This window comes from Pinus tabuliformis, chromosome 1_2, assembly GCF_031772625.1.
Source record: "Pinus tabuliformis cultivar Carrire ecotype Pingquan chromosome 1_2, CPIR1, whole genome shotgun sequence".
NCBI classification, from domain to species: Eukaryota; Viridiplantae; Streptophyta; class Pinopsida; order Pinales; family Pinaceae; genus Pinus; species Pinus tabuliformis.
In genome coordinates, this window is record NC_142298.1 from 1,091,834,033 (window position 1) to 1,091,859,454 (window position 25,422).

At 38.0% G+C, this 25,422-nt stretch overlaps 1 pseudogene; it reads right to left on the reverse strand.

The window, feature by feature from the left end:
- Nucleotides 1–22,948: 22,948 nt before the first annotated feature.
- On the reverse strand, nt 22,949–23,280 carry LOC149209984 (uncharacterized; annotated as a pseudogene).
- Between the last annotated feature and the right edge of the window lie 2,142 nt (nt 23,281–25,422).

Genomic DNA, 25,422 nt, shown 5'->3' on the forward strand with positions numbered 1-25,422 from the left:
GTGTTTTTCTAACTGCTTCATTGTCTATATTATTCACAATCTTATCAATCCGTTGCACTAAGTGATATAGGCAAATCCATGCACATGAGTCTGTAATACCTTAATATTAGTCTAAGATCTCATTTATCAAATCACACTTCAATTAGAATAAAAACAAAAAACATGTGAAAAGCTATAGGATGAGAATAAACTCTTGAAATAAGAGTTAATCAAGAAACAGGAGGAGATGATTTCAGAAATATGTAAAGGAGAAATTATGTCCCTAAAAGTCAAGTTAGAGGACACGAAATGAAAGGAAGAGGTTCTAAGTGATTTGATTCTTGAATGGGAAGAGAACTATCACAGTCTAGAAGCAGAAATCATTTATTTTAGAATAGACCTTAAGAAGTCCACAATTAAGAAGGATTTAGACAAAAGAATTAAATCACATCTTGAATAGTCAAAGGTCCTAGAGAAGAAGATAGGTATGGGATATTCTAAATCACAAAAGTCTTCTAAAGGAAAGCCAAGTTTCAAGTACGCAGGATTTGAAGCCCCTTGGAGCTTTGCAAAGGTGTTACAATTTAAAATTAATGAAGATAAACAAAAACCAAGGCTAGAGAAGCACTCATTGTTGGAGCAAGAATACTAACTTCTCAAACAATTCTCACCATAGAGATGTAAATCAATCAACAATACAACAAAGGTGCATGCAACTAGCTCAAGCTCGTCAATTCACAAATACCAAGTACCCAAAATTGTTTTATGGTCATTGCTATAAATGTCATATCTTTGGACATAAAGCCATAAATTGTAGAGTTGTAAAAGTTGAAAGAGATGAAAATCTCAGATATAGAAATTATCAAAATTCTAGAGCTCAGAATTCATTCCTTAGGAATAGGAATCATTTCTCTCCCTTAATGGATGAAATTGAATGTTTCAAGTGTAATAATTTTGGTGACAAGGCAAGTGAGTGTAGAAGCAGATTTAAGCACCCCTCCAAGCCACAGTACACTGAGCAGTCATCATTCTATAAGGACAAGGGGAGTTGGAGGTAGAAGATTGGTGAAAAATGAGAAATGTGGACTTGAGTTGTCCGCACATAATCAAGAAAATAGATGGTATGTAGATAGTGGTTTCTATAACCACATGACTAGGCACAAGAGTAAATTCTTATTTCCGAAAGACAAAGATAAGGGAATAATGTCGCCTTTGGAAATAATGCTCTAGCAAAAAATAAAGGAAAGGGAATAGATAATCTTAATGAGAAATCCAAGGCCCAAAATGTGTTGTATATGGAAGGCCTCAAGCACAATTTGCTCAGTGTAATTCAAATGTGTGACTTTTCAATGTAAAGATTGTGAGATCAAAAAAGCAAAGAATGGGGAGCTTATGGAAAAGGTAGTCAAGACTCACAACAATGTAAATGTGTTTGATGATTCTAGAGTAAGATACTACTTAAGTAAGACAAATCAAACTTGGTTGTGGGATAGAAGACTTGGTTATATAAATCTCGAGGGCCTAATAAAGATCAACAAAATAGAAGTGGTCAGAGGATCGCAAAGATTGTCGAAGCCTAATAGCTCAATCTGCAAATCTTGTCAATTTGGCAAGCAAACAAGGACTCATTTTAAGATAAAGGAATTCTCAACCTCTAAACCTATGGAGCTGGTTCGCACTGATATCTATGGTCTTACATGAACAAATAGCCCAGGAGGAGAAAGGCATTTTATTTTATTTGTTGATGACTTTACTAGAGCCACTTGGATAATGTTGTTGAAAGAAAAATCAAAAGCTCCGCAAAAAATTTAAAATATTTAAAGCTCGGGTTGAAAATAAGAAATATCTAAAGATTAACTGCTTAAGATCAGACAAGAGAGAAGAGTTCACCTCAAAAGAGCTTGAAGGAATTTATAAAAAATATGGCATAAAGAAGCGGTACTCAGTACCCAAAACTCCACAACAAAATAGATTCGTAGAGAGAAAAAACAAAACAGTTCAAAAGATAACTAAAGCAATAATGAATAAAACTAATTATAAAGAATCCAACTATATTAGAAATCACATGAGGTGTTCATTAACAACTCTCTAAGCTGAGACGCGGAAAGGACCTCAAAGGCTGAAAAAATGATAACTTAAAAGTTAGATATAAAAGAAGATAATTTTGATTGCAAATTTTTTAATGATGCTTTAAAATAGGAATGCATATAAATATCTTGGTATATATTTATATGTAAGTTATTCATAATTACGTGATAAATTTTAGATGTTTAATTTATGAAATTAATATAAGAATAGATAATTTATTAATTTTGATATAAATATATTAATAACCGAAATAATAATCAATAAATTTTATAAAAAATGAACCAACCTGGATATTAATTTATTCAAATCCATATCAACAATTTAATGTAAAATAAAACATTCGAAATAGAGAAAAAGATTTATATTTGAATGGTAATTAAATATTATGCTATTGAAATTGAAAATCACGTTATTAATTTTAACAGGGACTATGGTTGGAAGTTAAGTAGAAGTTGGATTCTCGCTTTCTCTTTGTAAATTGTTTTTTCTAATTACTATATATATACTATAACTAATTAATTAATTAATTAGTTTTACTTTTATATTGCGATATATATGTTTTTGACCTCCCTATTAACATATTATCCAATATTTTAATATAATAATATTTAAATCTAATTGTTGGATATTATTTTTTTTTAATAATAATCATTTGATAAATATATTAAACTTATTTTTAATTATATATGTACAAAGATTCAATTCGTATTATGTTATTATTAAATTAATCTAACTATTTTGAATTCAATATTACTTTAATTAACAATATTAATAAAATAAAATAAAACATAACAAAATAATAATAATTTTATTCAACTAATTTTTAATGGGTAATTCCTAAGAGTTATTTCCTAACGGCTAACTCAGGAACCAGATGCATCCTTGCAATTTAAAAATTCTCACTAATTGATTTTTTCACCTTTGTCCTGAGCATGAACCACATTAGATGGTTCAAAACGTTGACCAATAAGTCATGATATGATTAATCCCAAAAAACTTATTAAAATAATAAATATTTTTATTTCAACTCATATATATATATATATATATATATATATATATATATATATATATATATTCAATTTTTTTATATAAAAATTGATATTTCATATTCAAATATTTTTGAATTATTTTTTTAAATATTATATATTAATTTTATATTTAATAGATAAAAAAAAATTGTATTCAAGCTTCTGTGATCCATAATGAATTAAGCAAAGTCTTTCAGTAGAAATCATATAAAGAAATCACATAAAGAATTTTTTTGGCCGATGTGTTTCAAACCAACAAGTGTGGTTCATCATCAGGACCAGATTTTCTTTTATTTTAATTGGAATTTCTTTTTCTTTTGTGAAACTAAATAACGCTTATAAAAGTATATAGATAGGATTGGTTTGTTGGTTAGATTAGGTTGTTGAGATATATTGTCAAAGATATTCTCTTTGTTTGGAATCTGTTGGATCTCATGTGCATTATTTATGTGACTTGTATTTTGGTTTTGAAGGTGAAATATAAGAATTGTTTTCAATGAATCTATCCCCAATATATGTTCATCAAGTAAGTATCAGAGCCTCTTCTGACCTAATTCCCTTATGAGAAGGTCAAGAAAATGATGGGCCATTGATTGTTGTTACCCTCTACATATGTTAATGTAGAGGGTGTGTAAATATTAGTTTCCTATGTTTTTTTCTGAGTTGTGTGTTTTATGTGAGTTGTTAACTTACCACAGTCTATGTTGAATACATTGCACCAATATGGCTTAAGTTGCCAGCCTAGATATAGGGCTTTTTCGATTCAATTGGAGTAATGTATCGTTGCACATTTTTTCATTGGACTTTCTTTGAATCAGGTTACTGATGACAATGATTGTTGTTATAAATGGGTCGGGTTTGAAATGTGGTGTGGAGGCGGATCAGATTTCATGCTTGCGCATGTTCCCATGTACACAGTAGCGAGTGACAAGTGGTCAAAGTGAATAGTCGTCTCATAGCGCGTGAAGGAACCTGTCATGGATTGTTTCAAACATCGATTCGTTCTGCACTTTTGTTGTAATCTTACTAAAGTTTGTCAGATCGATTCCATAACGGCGGCAGCATTCATGGGATGGAATCATTGGAGGTGTTCTTGGTTTGTGGTTGTGTAGTTCGGTGTAGAAGTATTTTTCCTATTAGGCGAATCCTTTCATGAGAAGGGGATTTGTTGTAATCTATTGTAGAATTGACCAAGTGCAGTTACAACCTTCAGTTCTACACTTTAGGTACAACCTTCAGTTATCAGTTTCTTTTTTTTTTACCAAGTCTAAGAGATTGACCAGATGGACCCTATATTATATGTTTGCAAGATCATTACCAGTTTGCAAGATCTCTAGAAAATAGTCAACCCTTAGCTCATCTCACTGCATAAAACCCTTGATGTGTGCTTTACACACCTTCAAACTCTCACTAAGCATTGCTATGCATGAAGAGTTTGGGTAAGGGAATCAAAAACACTGCATATTGGACATGATTACCAGCTAGATCAATCTATGCTTCACCAACTATTGAATCAACAAAAACTATTTATGGATCTACTTTCTTTGCAAATATCCTTGGACCCTTCGTAAAGAGAAAGTTTGAATTACAAGGTGAGCAAAAGAAGGAAAAGTGGGCGAGTGGAAGCAGATGGAGGAGCGTATTTATTTGGATATCGAGTAGAAATAGAGCGATCAAGGCCTTCATTTCTTTAATAGTTTGTTGAAAGCCATTTCATTTCCAATTTTCTTATTTATTTTTAATGTTTACAATCTTGAATTTATTAAAGCATATTGAGACTTATAGGAGCTTGGATGAATGGGCTTTACCTGTGGATATTCCATTACAAAATATTCTAAGAATACTGAGACTTATAGTGTGTTGAGGGGTTTTCAAGTTGTTTAGTTTGTTTCTATTATATTTGTAAAATGTGTAGAATCAATTAATGAATAGAGAAACATAGTGCAAATTAGTGGTTCTTGACATTATTTGTTGTCGAGAGAATGTATCGCTAATTTTATTTTGTGTGTTTGGTATACACTAATGGGTTTTGTTGTGCTTCAGGCTTCAAGAGCATCTGTTACAAGTTATTTTATGACATCTTTGTGTGGTATACAAGTCAAATTGTATGGTTAAATTTTGAACACATTCAGTACGCAAACAACTATCCTAGATAACCATCAAACACAATGAGCTATGTCGTTTGATAGATGGGAGCTTGTCCATAGGATGGTTCATTACTTGGCTACTTTTTTTATAGTTACAACAAGATATGTAATTTGGCATGATAAAGTATGTCAACGTTGCTAATCATGCAAGTTTGTCAAATATGGTTAGAAGTGTTTATGTTTTAAATGGAGTTCAAGTGACAGCTCGAAGATGTGGTGGTGAAGAAAGAGTGGTGTTTGTGAGATTCCAGAGTGGATGTGAGTTCGAATGAAGACCAGTGACACAAGGATTAGTTATGTTGTTGTTCTTTATATTGTAATTTTTTATATATGTAATAATATAAGTGTTAAGGGGGGAACTTGGAAATAACACTTACAATAGTATATAGGTAGGATTGATTTGTTGGTTAGATTAAGTTTTTGAGATATTCTCTCAACAATATTCTCTTTGTTTGGAATATGTTAGATCTCATGAGCACTATTTATGTGGCTTGTATTTTGGTTTTGAAGGTGCAATATATGAATTGCTTTCAGTGAATCTGTCCACAATGTTTATTCATCAAATTTCTTTCTATGAATCTAGGCTTTGTATTATCATGTTAAAGATATATTGTGTAGAGCTGATAAGCAAAAGACATTTGGCCTCATTCCTACCAAACTTTTTGGCCAAAAGATAGTAGCAAAAGCATACAATCATCAACAAAAGAAAACTAAGAGACCACATACAGATAGACTAAAATTACTAGAATGTCCCAAGACCTAGAAAACACCCAATTTTCATCCTTGATCTAGTAGGTTACCCAGATCTAGATCTAGTTAACCTACATGCCCTTCCATATGTTCCATTCTTCCTTCTACACAACCCATCCTCCCATGTATTCTTTTTTGGCCTCGTAGCAAAGCTGAAAATTTGTCAATCATGTGCCACGGTTATGTTGGAGATCGTTCATGAAACAAATGAGTTCATTCTTGTCATCATGGCGGCTTCTTGCAAGTTGTTCCAATATCAAAGTCACATGTTAAAGTTGATTCTCCAAAGAGTCAAACAGATAGGGAAATTATATTCTTCCTAGAGAATAGTCAACCAGTTGATCTATCTTCACTTAAATATTGCATATCAGTCTGGTGTTTTGCTCCATGACCCTATGGTCAACCACCTATGTGTGCATGACCACGTTGTCATTGCATATCCACCGTGGCTTCAAACTAACTTCTCCAAGCTTCAACTCAATACACAGTGTGTCGACACCTCTAAATGCGGCCACACTAGTATATCCCAAGCCATCACAGAGGTGGTGGTACAGGAGAAAAGGAGAACCAGTAAATGGTAGTCACCCTGTTGATTTTTATAGCTTGGGAGGTACTCCAAGCCCTGTGGATCGAGGGTTTAGAGGAAGGAGCTCCAAAAGTAGCCTTGTGGGCTTGAAACCCAAGCTTGGGGTTTTGCACCCATCGTGATTTGTGATCCAAACTTAAACATGAATGCAACAACTTACAGATATACTCATAAACATAGAGATGCAGCAAAAAAACACTTCATTTCATTAATAGAAAAATATTGAACTATGCTTACAAACAGAATGGAAATAAGATAGCTTGGGCAATGGTAGCTTATCTCTAAGAAGAGATGTGGTGGATACATGCCTCTGAACTGAGTTACAATGAGGCTTAAGGGCCTTTTTATTATTGAACAATAAGAGAAAACCCTAAACAACCAAAACCCTAACCTAAGGAGATGTAACACCAAGAGTTTATGGGCCCCGTTGGGGTTAGTTGGGTAGCCAACTTCTCGAGGTCGTAACTTGGTCATATTATCTCCATTTGATGCATATGATACCTCATTGGAAAGATCTCTTTGGGGACCGACATTATTACATATGTAAGTTTAGAACCTGAAAAACTACCAAAAATAGTAAATTGTGCTACAATTAAGGAAACTGAAAAACTAAAAGAAACAATGGTGAGTGTCCAAGTGGAATAGGTGGGTGGCCACCAATATCCACCTAGATCAGTCCTCCCACCTTAGGAATCAATGGTCCCCATTGCATTGAGTTCCTCTATGAGATGAGGAAACTTCTGCTAAACTTGGTACCTGGTGAGCCATTTGCCTTGATGAAGGAGTTGGCCTGCTTTGACAACTCAATATAGTTGTATCCTCTATTGTTGAGTGTTCTTGATCTATGTGTCCATGATCTGATTAGTTGTGGCCTGTTCCATGCAGTTCAGGTTGAGCTCTGTTGGTGTGAGGTATTCTGCAATGTCATAATTGTCCAACAATGATGGAAAGTATGGTCGAAGGCGATCTACATTGAACACTGGGTGCAAACCAAGGAATGGTGGGGTGCTAAGCTCGAAGGCATTGTCCCCAATGGCCTTGGTGATGGTGTATGGCCCATATCGGAGCAAGCGAAGCTTGCGGTAAGGTCCAGCAAGGCGCTCCTTCTGCAAATGTAGCCAAACATTGTCGCTCACCTGGAATTTGTGCGACACTCGATGTTGATCATGGAATTGCTTGTACTTAGCATTGGATTTGTCCAATATATCATGGACTTGTTGGCGGATGTCTTGAATGTGCTCAATGAAGTTGTTAGCCCTTTCAACTTCAAACTACACGTGAGCTGAATCTAACTAAGTGGCTGCAAATGGTATGGCCACATCAATGGGGCATAATGGTTGAAATCACAGCCCTACTTGAAAGTGGTTGTGGCCTGTTGAGTTGTGGAGAGCTCTGTTGTAGCTGTCTTGGACATAGGGGAGACTTCCATCCCATGTGCATGGATGCTTTGAGTTTTGTATGCGTAGAATGTGTACGATCATCCTGTTGACAACCTTTGTTTGGCCATCAATTTGGGGATGAAAAGTCGTGGACTTAGTGAGTTTTGTATCCAACATCGACCAAATATTTGACCAAAATGCACTCAGGAATATGTTGTCCCGATCTGAGATAATGGGTTGTGGGATCCCAAAGTGTACCCACACTCGCTCAAAGAAGAGCCTAGCAGTGGCCTCTGTTGTGATACTATTCTTGTAGGCTGCCATGATGCCCATCTTAGAGAATCTATTGACGACCAAGAAAATGAAATTGTTTTCATGCTTAGTAGAAGGAAAGCCCGACATATAATCCATGGAGACAGATTCCCAAGACCGACTAGGAGTAGGTAGAGGAGTATATAGGCCTTGCTTCTTGATGGTTGGTTTGGCAATAGTGCAGGCGATGTAGGATCTAATGTACTTCCTAACATCCTGACGAAGTTTCGGTTAATAAAAATATTGCTTTAATACCGCCACGGTTTTCTCTACTCCAAAATGTCCAACGACTCGACTGTAGTGCGCCTCCCAAATCATCTTGGCACACTAACTTGAAGGAACACATATGTGTCCCAAGTGGCACAATAGTGCATCCTGAAGGTGAAAATTTAGAACTTTCCTCCCTTCCAGGAGTTTCTGGCATATGTTGTCGAATTTTGGATCGCTCTTGTAAAGATGCGGCCACCCAGATGTCTCGTGCCCACAGGAGTTGAGCACAGTGATTAGTGCCATGACCAGTGGTTGACTGAGGAAATCAACGACATTATTGGTGCTTCCCTTCTTATACTTAATGTTCAAATGGAACTATTACAGATAGGTAGACCATTTTTGATGACGATTGTTCTGCAACTTCCCTTGTGTTTGTATGAACTGTAGAGGCTGGTGGTCTGTGTGGATGACCGTTTCCTTCCCCAGAATGTAATGCTTCCATTGACAGTAGGCCTGCATAATGGAATACATTTCTTTGTCGTAATTGGGGTACTTTCGGATTGTGTCTGAAAGTGTCTCACTGTGGTAAGCCACTAGATGCCCATGTTGAGTAAGAACTGCACCAATAGCATAGTCAGAGGCATCTGTCTTAATCTCAAATGGTTGTTGCAGGTCTGGTAATGTGAGCACTGGTGCATAACAGAGGTGATTCTTCAACTCGAAGAACACCGGTTGCTAGGTTTCTAACCAAAAGAACTTGACTTTCGCTTCACCCTTAGTGACTTGACTTAAAGGCCAAGCAATATGATAGAACCCCAGCATGAACCTACGGTAGAAATTGGCAAGACCCAAAAGGCTTCGAAGCTCTATTAGAGTGGTTGGGGCTAGCCAATCCTGAATGACTTGTATCTTGGATGGGTCCACATGTACACCCTAATAATCAATGATGTACCCCAGATATTGAACCTGGGTCAAGCCAAAGGTACATTTCTCTACGTTATCACACAGCTTGTATTATTGAAGGGTTTGAAGGACCTCTCGAATATGGTGGAGGTTCTCTTCCCAACTCTAGCTGAAGATCAAGATGTCATCTAAATACACCAACACGAATGCATTGATGAAGGGTTGTAAGATGTCATCCATCAGTCTCATGAAGGTTGCAAGGGCATTCGTCAATCCGAACGGCATGACCAACCATTCAAAAATGCCCTCCTTCGATTTAAAGGCAGTGTTCCACACATAAGAGGGTTCGATAGGCACCTAGTGATAACCTGATTTCAAGTCACTCTTGCTAAAATATTTGGCCCCCTTGAGCTGGTCTAGAAAGTCATCAATCTAGGGGATTAGGTACCTATTTCAGATAGTGATCTTTTTCAGCGCCCGATAGTCAATATAGAGCCTCCAGGTCCCATCTGTTTTTGTACCAATATAATTGGGCTCCCACAGGGTGATGAGCTTGGCTTAATGTGTCCTTACTGCAGTAGTTCCTAAATCTACCTATTGATCTCATCATTCTCCAAAACATAGCATCGATAGATCGGTCCATTGGGCAGTGTCACGCCCAAGCTCAGATCGATGGAGTGCTTGACCTGACAGTGTAGAGATACACCAGTAGGTGAAGTGAAAATGTCCCTGTACTCCTCCATGACCTTGTCCATCTGTTGTTGTTGTGCAGAGGAGCCCTGTCTGGAAGTCGTGGCCACAACGTTCTTCTTGCCTTGGGGAAAATCATAAGGAAAACAAATTTCCTGGTCTGGGAAATGATCTTACTACATTGCTTTCCAGTGATCAAAGAGATGGTGGTAGGCGGGGCTACCTCCGGTATCCTGTACAACTTATTAGCCAAAGTAATAATCACAGAGTGAGGTCTAGACTCATATACAGCATGCCACTTCCACAAGTATGATTGTCCTAACAATAGATCAGAAACTTCAAGAGGAGCAATGTCACACAATACCTCATCCGTGAAGGGCTTGATGCTATAGGGAAGGCGACACTGCTAGCTAATGCGAAGATCTTGTCCTTGGTGAAGCCACCCGATGGTGTACGAATGTGGATGTGTTGTATTCTTTAGGCCCAGCCGCTTCATGAATTTTGTTGAAATGAGGTCCTTTTGACTCCCACTGTCGACAATGAACTACAATAGAGAACCCTTATCCCACATATGTGAGTGGAAGAGTCGTTCCCCCTCCTCTGGATCTTCAGGTTCAATTTTCTGGATCTTTTTGGTGGCCACAGTGGCACTGGGTCCCTCATCAATGATCTGCTTCCCTTTTTCAGTCCCCTTATCGGGTTCTAATTCAGAGTCAGAACTTGTGTCTAATTCGGAAGCCTTTAGCTCAGCCACCAATGACTACTTGGTCCGACACTCACTTGTATTGTGAGTGGAGCTCTTATGGAACTCACACCATTTTCCCGTATCCTTCTTCATCTTCGTGGTGCTGTTCTTTACTTGAGTCCCTTATTCTGTGGTTTGGGGGCACCTTTTCCTTGCTTTGGATTCGCAGATCCAAATTTCTGCTTCTTCTGTTTAAACTTATGCTCAATCTTTACAGCATACCGATACATCATGCCGAGTGAGGAAATTTCTAAGAACTCCATCTCGTCCTGGATGTACTTGTGTAGATAGCCACGGTACTTGATCACCAAATGTCGCTCAGTATCCTTGATACCTAGCTTTGTGTGAAGGGTATGGAAAGTATTTGTGAACTCCGACACATCTTAGTCCCTTCCCTACTATAGCATGGTCCACTTTATGTATTTATCTTCATATCTCCCGATAGGGTAATACTGTTCCTTGATGGCGTCTCAGAAAGAATTCCAAGTGGGTGTAGATGAAAACAGCGAGGTTTCACTCTATTCCTTTTGTTCACAGTAGGTTTCCCACCAATCCTTGATGTGTCGGGTGGCTTTGAGAAGTGAAAACATAATCTTTTCCCAATTGGAAAAGTCATGAGCTAAAAAATATCCTTCCAATAGATTTAATAATTTATCTACGACGTTTTCATTTATGAGACCTTTGAATATGGGAATATCAAAGTTAATTTGTACCTTAAAAGGAGTGGCACCTCCAGAGTCGCTGTTGGATGAAGATGCATCGCCTGTGGGTAGCCGTCGAAGGATCTCGGAATATTTATCCATCATCATGTCCCTCAGTTGCTTGAGGGCTTTTTCGAGCAACATTTTGAAAGGATATCCTACCCCCTCATCTTTATTTTCTTCTGCAATGGGAGGACATTGCGTTTTGCAAGGCTGATCCTACAATGGTTCAACCGAATCGAGTGCTAACTCCTTATACCCTGACCTCATTGGGGACATGCAAAGAAAAATAGAGAAAGAGCAAACCCCTCTGATACTGATCCAGGTGGATATTGGAGGCCACCCAGCAATTCCACTTGGACCCCCACCATTGTTTCTTTCAGCTTTTTAGTTTCCTTAATTGTAGCACAGTTTACTATTTTTAGCATTTTTCAGGTCCTGAACTTCCAGAGCCGTTTTGATGCCCTAAACGACGTTTTTTGGGAAACCTACGAATAACATGGGTCCATGGACTAATGTTTCTCTTCCCAAAGTTGTAGTTCTTGGATAGATCTTTCTAACAAGATATTGTGCACCTCGAATAGAGATCGTATGCTAGAGTTACAACCCCGAGAAGTTGATGTACCAATTCACCCAAACGGGGCCCACAGTTTGGCGTTTCATCTTCTAGGGTTAGGTTTTTGGATGTTTAGGGTTTTCCATTGTTTCTCAACAATAAATAGGCCTTCGAGCCTCATTGTAACACAGTTCATAGGCATGTAGCCACCACATCTCTTCTCAGAGATAAGCTACCATCACCCTAGCTAGTTTATTTCCATTTCTATTTGTAAGCATATTTCAGTATTTTACAGCAATGAAATGAAGTATTATTTATGTTGCATCTCTATATGTATGGTTATATATGTAATTTTTTGTGTTCCTGTTTAAATCTGGATTAGTGGTATCAGAGCGGTCTGCTCTTTCTCTATCTTTCTTTACATGTCCCCAACGAAGTCGGGATATAAAGAGTTAGGGCTTGAACTAGTCGAACCTTTGCAAGACCAGCCTCGCAAATCTCGACGGCCTCCCATGGCAGATGAAAAGAAAGATGAGGGGGCAGGAGATCCTATCAAAATCTTTCTCAAAGAGGCCCTCGAGCAACAAAGGAACACGATGATGGACAACTTTTCCCAGATCCTTCAGTGGCTACCCAGGGGCAGCACATCTACTTCCAGCAACTACTATGGAAGCGCCACACCCTTTAAGGTACCAGTTAACTTTGAAATTCCCATAATTGAGGGTCAGATAGATGTAGATGTCGTAGATAAATGGTTAAATCTGCTAGAAGGGTATTTTTCTATTCATGATTTTTCTATCCCAGAAAAGATTACTTTCACTCTTCTCAAAGTCGCCCCCCACATCAATGACTGGTGCGAAACCTACTGCGAGCAAAAGGATGAAAGTACAGCCTCACTTTTTTCAGCCGCACCCACTTGGAATTCATTCCAGGTTGCCATCAAGGAGCAGTACTACCCTGTCGAAAGCTATGAGGATCAATACATAAAGTGGACCACACTGTCATAGGGAAGGGACCAAGATGTGCGTGCTGGAGTTTACCATTATTTTCCATACCCTTCACACAAATTTGGGTATCAAGGATTCAGAGCAGCATTTGGTACTCAACTACCGTGGCTGCCTGCACAGGTACATCTAGGAAGAAATAGAATTCCTCAACATCTCCTCACTCAGCACGACATACTGATATGCCGTCAAGATTGAGCAAAAGTTTAAATAGAAGAAGCGAGACTTTGGATTTGCGAATCCGAAGCAAGGAAAATGTTCCACCAAACCGCAGAACAAAGGTCAAAGCCAAGGTGGGATGACCCAAGACAACTCGACAAAGCTGCAAGCAAAGAACAACGTTGTGAAGCCGAAAAAGGACACAGGAAAGTGGTGTGAGTTACATAAGTGCTCCACTCAAAACACAAGTGAGTTTCGAGCCAAGCAGTCACTGGTGGCTGAGCTAAAGGTTTCAGAATCAGATGCATGTTCTGACTCTGAGTCAGAACTCGACAAGGGGAATGACAAAGGGAAGCAGATTATCGATGCAGAACCCAATGCCACCATTGCCACCACGAAGATCCAGAAGGAGGAACCTAAAGATCCAGAGGAGGAGGAGCACCTCTTCCACTCCCACATGTGGGTAAAGGGCTCCCCGCTACAGTTCATTGTCAATAGCAGGATCCAAAAGAACCTCATTTCAACAAAGGTCATGAAGCTGCTAGGCTTACGACCACAACAGATCCACAATCGTACACCATCGGATGGTTTCACCAAGGACGGGATCTTCGCGTGAGCCAGCAGTGTCGCCTTCCATACAACATCAAGCCCTTCACAGATGAGGTATTGTGTGATGTTGCTCCCCTTGATATTTTTGATGTATTATTAGGACAACCATACTTGTGGAAGCAACATGTTGTGTATGAATCAAGGCCCCATGTTGTTATTGTTACTTTGGGAAATAAGTTGTACAAGATACCAGAGGTAGCAACGCCTACCACCATCTCTTTGGTTACTGCAAAACAATGCAGTAAGCTCATTTCCAAACCGGGAAATTTGTTTTCCTGATGATATGCCCTTAAGGAAAGAAGAAGACGGTGGGCACGACCTCCAAAAAGGGCCCCTTCACATGACAACTACAGATGGAGAAGGTCGTGGAGGAGTACGAGGACATATTTACCTCCCCCACAGGAGTTCCTTTGCACTGTCAGGTCAAGAACACCATCGATCTGACCCTAGGTGCGTTGCTGCCCAATGGACCAATCTATTGGCGCTCCGTTCTAGAGAACGATGAAATCAAGAGGTAGATTCAGGAGCTGCTGCAGAAAGGTCACACCCGTCCAAGTTCATCACCCTGTGGGAGCTCGATCATGTTGGTATAGAAGAAGGATGGGACTTGGAGACTCTATATTGACTATCGGGCATTGAACAAGATCACTGTCCATAATAGGTACCCGATCCCACGAATTGATGACCTCCTGGACCAAATGAAGGGGGGAAAATATTTCAGCAAAATTGATTTGAAGTTCGGATATCATCGAGTACCAATCGAACCCTCCAATGTGTGGAAGACTGCCTTCAAAGCCAAAGTGGCCTTTTTGAATGGTTGGTTATGCCTTTCATATTAAATAATGCTCCTGCAATCTTCATGAGGCTAATGGATGACATCTTGTAGCCATTCACCAACTCATTGGTAGTGGTATACTTGGATGACATTCTGATCTTCAGCCAAAGTTGGGAAGAGCACCCCCACCACATCCAACAAGTTCTCCAAACACTGCAGCAACACAATTTATGTACCAATTTGGAGAAATGCACTTTTGGCATGACCCGGGCTTAGTATATGGGATACATTATTTATGAAATGGGGGTGCATTTGGATCCAGCCAAGTTCCAAGTCATTTGGGATTGGCCATCTCCAACCACTCTGACAGAGATCCGCAGCTTTCTGGGTCTTGCCAACTTTTACCGCAGGTTTGTGTTGGGATTTTCTCATATTACTTGACCCTTGATTCAAGTCACCAAGGGAGGAGAGAAATAAAAAATCTTTTGTTCTGAATCTCAACAGAGGGCATTCACAGAGTTGAAATCACCTCTGCTCGGCACTAGTGCTTGCATTACCAGTCTTGCAACAACCATTTGAGGTTGACACAGATGCCTCTGACAATGCTATTGGGGCAATCCTTACTCAACACGGTTATCCAGTGGCATATCACAATGAGACACTTTTAGACACAGTCCAGAAGTATCCCACTTATGACAAAGAGATGTATTCCATTGTGCAGGCCTATCGATAATGGAATCATTACATTTTGGGGAAGGAAACGGTCATCCACACAAACCACCGGCCCCTACAGTTCATACAGACCCAAGGGAAATTTTAGAATGATCACCATCAGAAGTGGTCCACATACCTGCAACAATTCCATTTGAATATCAAGTATAAGAAGGGCAGCACCAATAATGTTGCAGATTGCCTTAGTTGACCATCGATCATGGCATTAACCACCGTGCTCAACTCTTGTGAGCATAAGACTTCTGATTGACCACTTCTCTACAAAAGCGACCCAGAATTCGGCCACACATACCAGACACTCTTGGGGGGTCAGCATGTTCCATATTTTCACCTCCAAGATGCCCTATTATGCCACCTGGGTCACCTTTGTGTTCCTTCAAGCAAACATGCCAAGATGATTTGGGAAAAACACTAGAGTCGGGCTGCTAGGAATTTTGGGGTCGAGAAAACGGTGGCAGTACTGCAGAAGTATTTCTATTGGCCAAATCTTCGACAGGATGTCAAGAAGTACATCAGATCATGCACTTCCTATGCCAATGCCAAACCAACCATCAAGAATAAAGGCCTCTATACCACGCTACCTACCCCTAGTCGACCATGGCAATCCATCTCCATGGATTACATGTCGGGCCTTCCTTCTACTAAGCATGGAAACAACTGTGTTCTTGTGGTCGTCGACAGGTTCTCAAAGATGGCCATTATGGCGGCCTGCAAGAAGAATATCACGGCAGAAGCCACTTCTAAACTCTTCTTTGAAAGAGTGTGGGTACACTTTGGGATCCCACAATCTATCATCTAAGATCGGGACAGTAGGTTCCTCAGTAAATTTTGGTCCAGTATCTAGTCGATGCTGGACACCAAACTCACTAAGTCCATAGCCTTCCATTCCCAAACTGATGGCTAGACAGAGGTTGTCAACAAGATGATTGTACACATTCTACGCATGTACAACTCAAAGCAAATTTTGGTCCAGTATCTGGTCGATGCTGGACACCAAACTCACTAAGTCCATAGCCTTCCATTCCCAAACTGATGGCTAGATAGAGGTTGTCAACAAGATGATTGTACACATTCTGCGCATGTACAACTCAAAGCATCCACACACATGGGATGAGATCCTCCCCTATATTTAGCAAAGATATAACCAGGCTCTGCACAGCTCGACTAGCCACAACCCTTTTTAGGTGGGCTTGGAATTCGAGCCACTATGTCCCATTGATGTGGCCATGCCATTTGCAGCTACTCACATAGATTCGGCTCATGTCCAGTCCGAAACAGATAAGCCAAACAACTTCATTGAGCACATCCAACATATTCACCAATAAGTCCACGACATTTTGGAGAAATCAAATGTCAAGTACAAGCAGCGACATGATCAACATTTGGTGCCACACAAGTTTCAGGTGGGCGACAAAGTCTGGTTGCATTTGCAAAAGGAACGCCTTACCGGAGCCTATGGGAAACCCAGACCACTCTGATATGGTCATTACATGAGTACCAAGGCTGTGGGAGACAATGCATTTGAGCTCGGCATTCCCCCATTCCTTGGTGTGCACCCAGTGTTCAATGTGGATCGCCTTCGGCCATACTTTCCACCATTACTAGACACATCTAACATTGCAGAACAACTCACACCCACAGAGTTAAATCCAGATTACATGGAACAAGCTGCAACTGATCAGATCATGGACATACAGATCAAGCACGCTTGCCAGCAGAATATCCAACTTTATCGAGTTGTCAAAGTAGGCAACTCCTTCACCAAGGCAAGTGGCTCACTGGGGACCAAGTTCAGCAGAAGTTTCCTCATCTCATGGAGGAACTCAACGCAATGGGGACCATTGCTTCCTAAGGGGGGATGAATGATCCAGGTGGATATTGGTGGCCACCCACCAATTCCACTTGGACCCCCACCATTGTTTCTTCCAGCTTTTCAGTTTCTTTAATTGTAGCACAGTTTACAATTTTTAGCAGTTTTTTGGGTCCTCAATTTCTGGAGCTATTTTAAGGCCCTAAATGACTTTTTTTGGGAAAACTTAGAGCACCATACGTCCATAGATTGATGTTGCTCCAACCAAAGTTTTAATTCTCGAATAGATCTTTCTAACGAGATATTGTGCATGTCAAACAGAGATCATATGCCAAAGTTACGGCCCCAGGAAGTTGATGTACCAATTTACCTAAACAGAGCCCACAGTTTGGCATTTCATCTTCTAGGGTTATGTTTTTGGATGTTTAGGGTTTTCCATTGTTTCTCAACAATAAATAGGCCTTCGAGCCTCATTGTAACACAGTTCAGAGGCATGTAACTGCCGCATCTCTTCTCAGAGATAAGCGACCATGGCCCTAGCTACTTTATTTCCATTTCTATTTGTAAGCATATTTCAGTATTTTATAGTAATGAAATGAAGTATTATTTCTACTACATATCTATATGTATGGTTATATTTGTAATTTGTTGCGTTCCTATTTAAATTTGGATCAGTGGTATCAAAGCGGTCTACTCTCTTTGTCTTTCTTTACACATCCCTAACGAGGTCGGGATATAAGGAGTTAGGGATTGAACTGGTCGAACCTTTGCAAGACCAGCCTCGCAAATCCCAACAACCTCCCATGGTGGATGGAAAGAAAGACTAGGGGGTAGGAGATCCTATCAAAATCTTGCTCGAAGAGGTCCTCGAGTGAAAAATGAACACAATGATGGACAACTTTTCCCAAATCCTTCAGTGGCTACCCAGGGGCGACACGTCTACTTCCAACAGCTACTCTGGAAGTGCCACACCCTTTAAGGTACAAGTTAACTTTGACATTCCCATATTTGAGGGTCAGATAGACGCAGACGCCATAGATAAATGGTTAAATATGCTAGAAGGGTATTTTTTTGTTCATGATTTTTCCGGCTAGGAAAAGATTACTTTCGCTCTTCGAAAAGCTGCCCCCCACATCAAGGACTGGTGGGAAACCTATTGTGAGAAAAAGGATGAAAGTACGACCTCACTGTTTTCAGCGCACCCACTTGAAATTCATTCTAGGTTGCCATCAAGGAGCAATACTACCCTGTCGGAAGTTGTGAGGAACAATACATAAAGTGGACCACACTGCGGCAGGGAAGGAACTAATATGTTCCAAAGTTTACCAATATTTTCCATACCCTTCGCACAAAGTTGGCTATCAAGGATTCGGAGCAGCATTTGGTACTCAAAAACCGTGATTGCCTACACAGGTACATCCAGGAAGAAATAGAATTCCTGAACATCTCCTCGCTCAGCACAGTGTACCGATATGTCGTCAAGATCAAGAAAAAGTTTAAACAGAAGAAGCGAGACTTTGGATTTGCAAATCCGAAGGAAGGGAAAGGTGCCCCCAAACCACAGAACAAAGGACAAAGCCAAGGCGAGGCAGCCCAAGACAACTCACCAAATCTGCAAGCAAAGAATAGCGTTGTGAAGCTGATAAATGACATAGGAAAGTGGTGTGAGTTCCATAAGAGCTCCACTCACAACAAAAGTGAGTGTTAGGCTAAACAGTCACTGGTGGCCAAGCTAAAGGTTTCAAAATCAGATGCATGTTTTGACTCTGAGTCAGAACCCGACAAGGGGAATGACAAAGGGAAACAGATTATCGATGTGGAGCCCAACGCCACCATTGCCACCACGAACATCCAAAAGGAGGAACCCGAAGATCCAGAGGAGGAGGAGCGCCTCTTCCACTCCCAAATGTGGGTAAAGGGCTCCCCACTATAGTTCATTGTCGACTGCGGGAGCTATTTGGTCTAAAATACGGATGAAAATTAGAGTTTCATTATTATCAATCTGGGTAAGTAACCTTTGAGGATCATCCAATATATATGGACTTAGAGATAAACTAAACTAACCTAGGTGAAGAAATGCCAAAGCTCCCTTACAGGAGGTCTTTCATTGGGATTTCCAACACCTATTTAGTCATTTAATTAAAATTAAATCTAAAGACATTGTGACAAGTGTAAGAAATATTAAAGCTCCCTTACAGGAGACTATTCCTTAATATTTCTAATCATCTTAATCAACAAACTATTTAAGTTAATGAAATTAAAACACTTAAATCTAATTCTGATTGATTTCATGAAATATTAAAGCTCTCTTACAAGAGACTATTTATTTATATCTCAAGCATATGAATCAGTAATTTAATCTAATTAAATTCACAAACAAACATAAAATTAAATGCAAGTGAAGCAACGGGGACCCTCCATAGCTCCACAAGCACACCTAGAAAGAAGTCAAATGTAGAAGAAAATCCAATCCACTTTATTTATCCTCAATTGCAAATTGTAATTACAAGCTCCAAGTTCTATATTCCAAGAATTCCTAAGCTCTACATTACAATGATTCTAAAATCTAAAATTACGAATGAAGGACTAAGTTTCTAAATTCTAAAAGTTAAGTTTACAAATGAAGATTACAAATGAAGGAGATAACACTCCTATTAATACAAAAGCTATGATAACAAACTCATAAATGTAAATCCATTATTCCCTTCTTTGACCCACATATTTCTCAACCAATGGTGACACATAACCCTATCCTCCATGATCTCCTCCATGAGGTCCATGATCTTCTCCATGAGGTCCATGATCTCCTCAAATTCGAATTTGAACATAGAGTGCCACATAAAGATGCCTTGGAAGCTTCGTTTGTACTTACACATGTCAACAAACTCATTCTAATTGTTAGGTATAAGTATAAGCATATTATTTTCTAAAGTTTAACCATAAATCCACTTAAAAATTTTAAGAATCAATAAACTTTGGAAAAGCATAGTTATAACCCAATGATGAGGTAAATTTAATGATGTGGAGGTGGAATGGAGGTGACATGAAGGTAATATGGAAGTAATTTGAAGGTATTGGTGAATAATGGAGTGAGAATAGGGACTATTTTGAGGCCTAAAATACCCCCAAACTGAAGGTATTGCATGTCATTATGCAATCTATTACATTACTTTTTGATACTTGAGCTTGAGCTTAAACTCTGCATGATATCATTTACTTAACTTTTGCAAAGTGTTTTTGATGAACTGCAACTTGGTTGGTTCTTGTGTTTCAACCATATTTTGTTTGTTGCATTCAATTTTAATGTATGATCTTTGCCTATTGATAATGTGATTTTTATTGCAGAGTATTTTTGTTGGCATGCATCATGGTTGGTTCTTGTGTAACAACCATGATTATGTTGGCGTCCAATTAACTTTTAAATACTTTTGACAAAGCCATTTATATGCTCATGTAATAGCGAATCTATTTTGAAGGTATGTGGGTTTTAGAATGTGATATATGAATATGGATGTTATATGAATGTGGAAACATATGAATGTGAATGTATTTCCCCCTTCAACTGATGGTTTTGGCAATTTGACAAATATGACGAAAGGAAGTGAAGTTTTTCCAAAAATTATTATTCTAACTTTTCAAGGAATTAAATGGTTAAAATTTAGAAAATATCATACCTTAACTTACCCTTTCAAAAATTGATGAGAGTTGTGCACGTGTGGCTGCAAAATTCTGTTCATAGTCTTCTTTACTTGGTTGTGAAAATGGTAGATGAAATCGAAAAAGTGAATCTTTTATTATTGTTTCATTTGTTGCTAAATCTACTATTGGATCCTCTGTTGAATGTTCAGAATCTACTACTGAATGCAGCTAAAAATGTATAAGGCTTGGAAGGTATACAAAATTCAGAATTTACACTCCCCCCCAGCCTTATTTATTAACCTGTCCTCAATTCATCTACATCAAAAAAATCTGAAAAACAATGAAAGGAAATTTGCTTCATCTGTTACAAAATATGGGTCTTCAAGTCTTCAACATTTGATGGCACAAATCTTACTATGTGAATAAATGTGCTGGTGTTGAACATAGCAAGAAATTGTTAACTTAGTGGCCATTAATGAATGCCACTAGCCAACACGAGAACTCCCACCACTGATTCCAATGGGAGTCAAGATGCCTAACACATCTTTGTAGGTACGAATAAATTTGTTGTAGTTGAGTCACCTACAAGATCCAATGAACAAGGAATATTAATGTACTTCCATTGTTAATTGGGAAGAGTACTTGCCATTAAGGCATGCAAGTCGGTGTTTTTTTTTTAAAGATTATTAGACTCTAGGACTTTGACTCAATGATATGTAGAAGCAGGGTTTTATTGGTGGAAAATGAAAAATGTTAGGTAAAAGAAAATGGAAATGGAAAATGGCAAGAATTTTGTACGTAAACTTCTTTGCCTTTATTGGTGGGTTAGGAATGGATGAAAAGAAGTGCATGTTGAATGAATAAGAACTCTTGCTATGAAAAATGGATATGGAAATGTCATGCTTTATGGATTTACAATTGGTGGAATTCAAAATCTTTTTCAAAAAGGAAGGTGCAAGGTAGTGAGTGTGGACATGGATTTGTCTTTAGAATTTTTCATGAATTTAGTCTTTGGAAGACCAATTGTCGTCACAATGTAATCTCCTTAATGATCACTTGAATATCCTGTAACCTGTAAAAAAAACCTTGGCAAAAAGAAAACATAAGTGTGTTCAAGAAGAAATGGCCAGTTCCTTCATGATTCTTACGAAAAAAATTTTGTACCAAATAAAACAAATTAAATACAATCAAAGTGTTGAAATTGACTCAATCATGATATTAATATCAATCCATTCTTAAAGAAATAACCATGAAAAGTAAATTTACTCTGTGTTTGTGCATGGCAAAGAGCTCGGCATTATAGATTTGTTGTGTCCTGCAAGTTAGTATGTTATAAAGCATACAACAATATGAAGTTTCCATACAAATTACCATCTAACTGAATAAATTTCATTTGTGCTGCATGAATTCTATGAATTTTTTTTTAATTTTTGTACCTGTACCAACTCTTGCAGTCTTTACCAATTCCTGTAATTCTTATGATTCTCTCAATTCGCATACCACCAAAGTTTTTTTTTTATAAAAATGCCAATATCCTTCACATACCAATATTCACCTTTTAATCACAAAACACATAACAATTTTTTATTTATTTTTTAAATGATAACAATCATAACATAACAATAACAATCATAACCTAACGTTATAAAACAATATATTAACATATTAATACAATCATATATTAATATATATCCTAACAACATAACAAACATTAAATAACAAACATATACAACATATTACAATTAAAAATATAACAATCAATAACAAATTACAATTATATTAATATATTAATATAACTATAACAACATAACAAACATTAACTATAATAAGAAATTCTAACTAAATACAAATCAAAACAAATGCAAAAGAAAACGCAAAACATGGGATTGAAGGCATATGGAGGTTTTTTCGTTGAGGCAGGATATGAACGTGTTGCGAAGGACCGGGCAGCATTTTCGAGCTCATAACACAAAAGGCACAATAGGGAAAGTCAATCTTGTCTGGCTTGCATGTTTGCATTTTTGCCTCTTTGACTTTAGTAACATATTCATATGCACCAGCAGGTGTCCTTTGCTTGTACTCCACCAAATAATAGAGTACAATAGTTGTGTTGAATTCTTCAGAAGCCAAACTTCATCACGTCCTAAGTATGCAGTGTCTCTAATTGGAACCAAATTGTTCAATGGTTCTAGTCGCAAGAACTAGGATATCCACAAATGCTATGAAAGAAGCACGAAGAAATCTAGCTTCCACTGCTGCAAACTGAACCAAAAGTTGCCGACCATTCAAAACCATATTCCTCTTCACTTTTTCAAGTTGTAACTCTTTGTCAATGGAAAGTGTTGTATAAACCATGGACGCATTCTCTTCTAAAGCCTATTCCACTTGCAAATTGCAAGTAAAGTTCTAGTCTGTAGAAGAGAGAGGTTGCCCCATCTCAGCAAATGAAATGGAAACCGCAGGTACCGTCGACATTTCTCTCCTTACGTTCCAATTTCTTACAATCGGGGTTGGTTCCAAGCTCGACCAAATCAACCTCATTGCTTCTACTTCGACTTGCAGAACCAGTAATTGTATCCACAATTCAGGTAGACGAATAACCCCAATAGTACGTGACAGATGATTCCTATTTTCTCTAACCCTAACTACTGGAGGGGATTACTCTATTTTGTTGGCGAAATTTTGCTTGTGGAATCTATTTTGTTCATTTAAAGTGTGTTGCGGTTCTGTTATTGTGAAGTTGGGTACATTGGCCATGAAAGTATTACCTCCCTTCATAGGAGGGCACAAAATCTTGTTTCTTCTTTGTCAGCTTCACTCGGAAGACAATTCTAACAATTGGACAATTGGACTGCTTTGTTCAGGTGGCACCAGTTTCTTTTAATCATGCTTGCAATTTGAAGATTCCTGTGTACCATCTATTTATATTTCGCTATAACTCTGGGGGCTACAAAATGAAATTTGTGATAGGGTCGAGTGAGGGTTTGCAATGGCTTAACTTGATGAATGGTTTTCATTGTGCCTTGGTTTGATCTAGTTAATGACTTGATTTTGGGATTAATTGCAAGCCAAAAGGAATAGTTCCATTGAAGTAAAAGAGTTTGATCAGAATTTTCTGTATTTGAAATAATGTGAGAGGTGAGGACTATTCTTGGAGTGCAGTGAGAGATCTGGTGACAACCACTGAGAACGAAGAATAGATTTCTACAAGAGGAGATTTTTTATTATGACTCAAATGATCGTCAAGAAGATCTGCAATTAAATTCCTAGCAAGATTTTTTTTATTATAATTCAATAGATTTTCTGATCTTCTTGATCGCACGAAGCACAAGAAGAGAGCATACTAATTTCTTGAATTAATTTTATTTGTGCAGGTTAGCGTGGATGGATAATAAACACAATCAAGATTTGCGATAAAACCTCGCATTCATCTATACTCTTTTTGCAATGTCGCGGGGGCATTTAGACTCTCGGAAGACAAAGCTTTCTGATAATCGAGCTTCTAGCTTACCCGTGATACAGAAACAAGATATAGAAATGTGATGATGAAGCAGCTCTTACTATGCCACTAAATTTATCCATTTATTCATGATGATTTTTTATTTTTTTTATTTTTGAAAATAAGACTAATAACTTCTAATGAGATCTCATTTTATTTTCCTAATTTATTCTATCTAACTTGCTTGAAAGATTTTTTATTTCCTAGGTAAAATAATGCTTCTAATGAAGCCATCTACGGATTAAAAATTCAAACATGCTCACATCAAGATTTAAAATTTTTACGTTATGTTTTACAAGTATGTGAGTAACTTGTCTTACAGTTGGCTCAAGGTTATTATCCTTGCTCTCCAAGAAGTACCTGTTCAACATTGTCAAATTCCTCATCCATAGATGGATTAGTGAGAAATGGGGGGTTTAAAATAAAAACTGAATTTAAATTAACTGTGTCAAAATAAAATAAAATTAAAGTGCTCCAAACTTTGAACTTCTTTATGAACCTGTTGTCACCAAGTTCCACAAATTAGTCCATATAAAACAAATGCATAAAATAATTACTAAATCCTTCTAGTTGCACTTCCCCGGCAACAGTGCCAAGATGTTTGGTCTAAAATGCGGATGCAAATTAGAGTTTCATTATTATCAATCTGGGTAAGTAACCTTCTAGGATCATCCAATATATAAGGACTTAGAGATAAATTAAACTAACCCGGGTAAAGAAATGCCAAAGCTCCCTTACAGGAGGTCTTTCATTGGGATTTCCAACACCTATTTAGTCATTTAATTAAAATGAAATCTAAAGACATTGTGACAAGTGTAAGAAATGTTAAAGCTCCCTTACAGGAGACTGTTCATTAATATTTCTAATCATCTTAATCAACAAACTATTTAAACTAATGAAATTAAAACACTTCAATCTAATTCTGATTGATTGCATGAAATATTAAAGCTCTCGTACAAGAGACTCTTCATTTATATCTCAAGCATATGAATCAGTAATTTAATCTAATTAAATTCACAAACAAACATAAAATTAAATGCAAGTGAGGCAACAGGGTCCCTCCATAGCTCCACAAGCACACCTAGAAAGAAGTCAAATGTAGAAGAAAATCCAATCCA